This window comes from Salvelinus sp. IW2-2015, unplaced genomic scaffold, assembly GCF_002910315.2.
Source record: "Salvelinus sp. IW2-2015 unplaced genomic scaffold, ASM291031v2 Un_scaffold3057, whole genome shotgun sequence".
Classification (NCBI taxonomy): Eukaryota; Metazoa; Chordata; class Actinopteri; order Salmoniformes; family Salmonidae; genus Salvelinus; species Salvelinus sp. IW2-2015.
Window position 1 is genome coordinate 8,890 of NW_019944349.1, and position 5,776 is coordinate 14,665.

The window sequence follows — 5,776 nt, forward strand, 5'->3', positions numbered from 1 at the left end:
TTTGGCAGTTACATGTAGAATGGACCGAGGTATCGCTTGAGTCGCAACAAAATAGAATTGAACATTGCGGATAAAGTTTGGAATAACATTTTCCCCATTCCTCCTCCCAACACTAGGGCCTGCTCCCCTCCTTCTCACAACAGTTGAAGGTGTCGTGCCCACTTGAGCACCACGATAATTGCTTCAAATGAACCTAAAATATACCAACAAGAATTTCACATGTATAACAACCGATGAAATAAATTAAGTGAAGTATGATGGGGAGAAGGGGGTGAGTTGATGAGCGAGGATGTGAACAATGCAGTTTTAAAATGTTGTTATAAAAAGGAGCTGGTCCCTCAAGGCCCAGCGGTTCTGGTGTTAATCAGACTGTTGTTGAAATGAATGGGAGTGGTCAGGGGATAGTGTTCAATTGGGATACCATCGAGTGCAGCTTTATTAAMAAGCAATTTTCACYKCTGGCCGGGATGTTTCCCCTGKCACCACATTGTCTGYAGGGCCCTCAGTCTGTCCACCTTGCTGTATGAAAAACTGTGGAAATAGTTGATACATGTAGCCCAACAATGGAGTCACATGTTGTGCATTGTTACTCCACAGATTGCAKTGGTGATATGGCCCTGTGTGCCCCACCTCTACACCCCTCTAGGGAATGAGATGGTGTGTTTCCACCAAAGATTACCTTACACTTTCTGAAAGCAGGATTTGGTTCAATTTCCTGCAACAGCAAATTCAAATTAAATGAACATCCCACATCTGTACATAAGGTTCTACTCTCTCTGTAAGTCTTATTCTCAACATTTATTTAGCTGGAGGCTGACATCTGTGCTGATCAGTTCATTATTACCTCATTCTCTACTTTTCCAGGTATTCATAGCCTTTAGTAAGTGAGAATAACATGCTGGCTGTGATGGCGCTTGCTGATTTTCACAAATGGAACCCTATTCCCTATAGTCTATTGTGCACTACTTTATTAGCCAGAAGAAGTAGTGTACTATAAAGTAAAATGTGGTGCCATTTCATAAGCAGCCATGGTTAGTTGTACAATATGTGGAGGGGTCTGATTAGGCCTAGGTTGCTGGAGTACAGTACATCCAATCTCACCCCCATCTGACAAGCAGGACCATTTCATGTCCTCCTCACTATATTGACGTTGGTGCTCTTTCCCACCGTTTCTGTCCTCACCTGCTGTGACTGGGCTTCTTGTCGCCTGACTGTCTTTTACTGCGTCTCAGAGGAGTTTCAGAAATGACAGATGTGCAGTAGATCCGTTACCAGAAGAAACCTAAAACCGACCCACCGGCCGCCTCTCTGGCAGTTATGTTTGAATTGAGCACATTCGACTTTCAAAATGGGGTTGTTGGTGCTAAAATGTAAGGTTGTTGGTGCTAGTATTAAAATCCACACATCAGCAGTGATTCAGGTTGTGGTGGCTAACCCCCAAAGGGTTAAAAGCCGAGGTGTACAATAGAAGGAATGATGAGTAGGTAGGTGATCAAATTCACAACAGATATCAGTTACTGTCCAGTGCCCCTTGTTATCGTTCAGCTGAATGCAGCAGTTTGATTTGACCTCCTCATACACTTCCTCCTGAATTAGTTTCTTTGGTCCTCGTGCTATCCTTGAAAACTGACATTTGAGTATGATCTTGTGTTATATGAAATCACTATCGTCCTCTTATGTGTTTCTGCTTTTCAACTTATGCTGTCTTGTGGTGACTGAGGCTTGATTCCTATTAAGTAATACTCATTTATTTAACCAGTCATAATGCCCTGATGGTTAGCTGATGGATAATTATCCGACATGTTGAACAGTGTGTTCATTCTCAAGCACTGCCTATTAAAGAATGGCATATGGCCTACTGCTTCGTAGTAGCATCTCTATGGGATAATACTGCTTCGTAGTAGCATCTCTATGGGATAATACTGCTTCGTAGTAGCATCTCTATGGATTAAACTGCTCTAGTTTAGTTGAAGCGCTGACACAGGCATTCGGAAAGTATTCAGACCCCTTGACATTTTTACAGCATTTTTTTAACGTTACAAGCCTATTCTAAAATTGATCAGAATAAAACTTCTCATCAATTTACACACAATACCAAAAACGACAAAAGCAATGAGACAGCTTTTTTGAAATGTTTTGCCAATTCATAAAAATAGAAAAAACATATACTTAAGGTATTCAGGACCTTTCTATGAGACTCGAAATTCGAGCTCAGATGCATCCTGTTTCCATTTGATTCACTTTGAGAGTTGTTTCCTGCAGACCTTGATTGGGAGTCCACCTTGTGGTAAATCAATTGATTTGGACATGATTGGAAGGCACCACAGCTGCCTATATTAAGGTCCAACATGTTGACAAGTGCATGTCAGAGCAAAAAAACCAAGCTATGGAGGTTTGAAGGAATTGTCGCGTAGTGCCTCCGGACAGGATTTTGTCAAGCGCAGATCTGGGGAAGGTACCAAAAAAATGTCTGCAGCATTGAGGTCCTCAAGAAACAGTGGCTCCATTTTTTAAATGGAGAAGTTTGGAATCACCAAGACTCTTCTAGAGCTGGGCCACCCGGCCAAACTGCGAAATCGGGGGGGGAAGGGCCTTTGGTCAGGGAGGTGGACCAATTCCAGATGGTTCACTGACAGAGCTCCAGAGTTCCTCTATGGAGATGGGACAACCTTCCAAAAGGACAACCATCTCTGCAGCACTCCCAACCAAATTCAGGCCTTTTATGGGCGTAGAGTGGCCAGACGGAAGTCACTCCTCAGTAAAAGGCACATGACAGCCCGCTTGGAGTTTGCCAGAAGGCACCTAAGGACTCTCAGACCATGAGAAACAAGATTCTCTCATCTGATGAAACCTAGATTGAACTCTTTGGCCTGAATGCCAAGCGTCGCGTCTGGAGGAAACCTGGCACCACCCCTAGGGTGTAGCATGGTGGTGACAGCAWCATGCTGTGGGGATTTTTTTCAGCGGCAGGGACTCAGAGACTAGTCAGGATCAAGGGAAAGATGAACGGAACAAAGTACTGATAGATCCTTGATGAAAACCTTCTCCACAGCGCTCAGGACCTCAGACTGGGGGCAAAGGTTCACTTTCCAACAGGACAATGACCCTAAGCACACAGTCAAGGCAACGCAGGAGTGGTATCGGGACAAGTCTCAATATCCTTGAGTGGCCCAGCCAGAACGCGGACTTGAAACTGATTGAACATCTCTGGAGAGACCTGAAAATAGCTGTGCAGCGACGCTCCCCATCCAACCTGACAGAGCCTGAGAGGATCTGCAGAGAACAATGGGAGAAACTCCCCAAATACAGTTGTGCCAAACTTGTAGCGTCATACCCAAGAAGACTCAAGGTTGTAATAAAGTACTGAGTAAAGGGTTTGAATACTTATGTAAATGTGATGTTTCAGTTTGTTTTTTTTGCAAAGATGTCTAAACCTGTTTTTCTTTGTCATTGAGGGGGTATTGTGTGTGTGTGTAGTCGTGGCCAAAGGTTTTGAGAATGACACAAATATTAATTTCCACAAAGTTTGCTGCTTCAGTGTCTTTAGATATTTTGGTCAGATGTTACTATGGAATACTGAAGTATAATTACAAGCATTTCATAAGTGTCAAAGGCTTTTATTTATTAACAATTACATGAAGTTGATGCAAAGAGTCAATATTTGCAGTGTTGACTCTTCTTATTCAAGACCTCTGCAATCTGCCCTGGCATGCTGTCAATTAACTTCTGAGCCACATCCTGACTAATGGCAGCCCATTCTTGCATAATCAATGCTTGGAGTTTGTCAGAATTTGTGGGKTTTTGTTTGTCCACCCGCCTCTTGAGGATTGACAACAAGTTCTCAATGTGATTAAGGTCTGGGGAGTTTCCTGGCCATGGACCCAACAAATTGATGTTTTGTTCCCCGAGCAACTTAGTTATCACTTTTGACTTATGGCAAGGTGCTCCATCAKGCTTGGAAAGGCATTGTTTGTCACCAAACTGTTCCTGGATGGTTGGGAGAAGTTGCTCTCGGAGGATGTGTTGGTACCATTCTTTATTCATGGCTGTGTTCTTCAGCAAAACTGTGTGAGCCCACTCCCTTGGCTGAGAAGCAACCCCACACATGAATGGTCTCTTGATGCTTTACTGTTGGCATGACACAGGACTGATGGTAGCGCTCACCTTGTCTTCTCCGGACAAGCTTTTTTCCGGATGCCCCAAACAATCAGAAAGGGGATTCATCAGAGAAAATGACTTTGCCCCAGTCCTCAGCAGTCTAATCCCTGTACCTTTTGCAGAATATCAGTCTGTCCCTGATGTTTTTCCTGGAAAGAAGTGTCTTCTTTGCTGCCCTTCTTGACACCAGGCCATCCTCCAAAAGTCTTTGCGTCACTGTGCGTGCAGATGCACTCACACCTGCCTGCTGCCATTCTTGAGCAAGCTCTGTACTGGTGGTGCCCCGATCCCGCAGCTGAATCAACTTTAGGAGACGGTCCTGGCGCTTGCTGGACTTTCTTGGGCGCCCTGGAGCCTTCTTCACAACAATTGAACCGCTCTCCTTGAAGTTCTTGATAATCCGATAAATGGCAAAGCAATGATGACGGCACGTGTTTCCTTGCAGGTAACCATGATTGACAGAGGAAGAACAATGATTCCAAGCACCACCCTCCTTTGGAAGCTTCCAGTCTGTTATTCAAACTCAATCAGCATGACAGAGTGATCTCCAGCCTTGTCCTCATCAACACTCACACCTGTGTTAATGAGAGAATCACTGACATGATGTCAGCTGGTCCTTTTGTGGCAGGGCTGAAATACAGTGGAAATGTTTTTTGGAGATTCAGTTCATTTGCATGGCAAAGAGGGACTTTGCAATGAATTGCAATTCATCTGATTACTCTTCATAACATTCTGGAATATATGCAAATTGCCATTATACAAAATGAGGCAGCAGACTTTGAAAATTAATATTTGTGTAATTCTCAAAACTTTTGGCCACGACTGTAGATTGAGGGGGGGGGGAAACAATTTTTCATCAATTTTTGAAAGTTTGTAACAAAACAAAATGTGGGAGAGTCAAGGGGTCTGAATACTTTCCAAATGCACTGTATGTGGGATACATTCATCTGTTATGTATTGTTCTTAACCTCTTTTTCTCTGTTCACATTAGCTCATGATTTCTCTTGTTTTTTCAGTTGTGAATATCTGCAGATATCCTAGGCTGCATTACCCGCAGGGATAAGGTAAGACTCTGAATGTGCTAGAGATTATGGAGATTGTTTTGAAGTCCACTGCTCCTACTGTTAACCAAAGCTTCAGAAACATGGTTCATACCTTTTTTATATGGCTTCGGCCAACACCTTTCATTAAGTGCCGTCTCCATTTGCAAAGAATCTACTTAGAAGGATGGTTGTCTTATGTTTCCAGACTTGTAAAGCCACAAAGTGGCATATATTATTGTTCATATCATGGTGGTGTTCGTGAGTGTTGTTTAACCACCACATGACATCCGTACCTTTAATCCCGTCACCGTTGGTGGCCCCAGGAGTGTCACGTTTGCATAGTCAGAGGGTAGWTGGGCAAAGAATGGCCCAAACATTGCCTGGTTGCCGAGGAGACCTGTGGAAGTGGAAAGAGTTAACAGAGCATAGCAGGAAGACAGTCCAGATCTCTCTYTCTTTACTGTTCTCTCCCCCGCTCTCCCTCTCTCTCTGTATGTTCCTCTCTCTCTGTATGTTCCTCTCTCTCTGTATGTTCCTCTCTCTCTGTATGTTCCTCTCTCTCTGTATGTTCCTCT

General features: G+C 43.7%; 1 protein-coding gene across 1 annotated transcript in view; it reads left to right on the forward strand.

Annotated features, from left to right (window-relative positions):
* Positions 1–5,171: 5,171 nt before the first annotated feature.
* The window catches only part of LOC112075273 (talin-2-like), a 56,195-nt gene continuing 55,590 nt past the window's right edge, over positions 5,172–5,776 (forward strand). The window contains exon 1 of the mRNA XM_024142297.1: positions 5,172–5,222. The gene's annotated coding sequence lies outside the window, so the exon portion shown is untranslated. The remainder of the gene's footprint in view (positions 5,223–5,776) is intronic.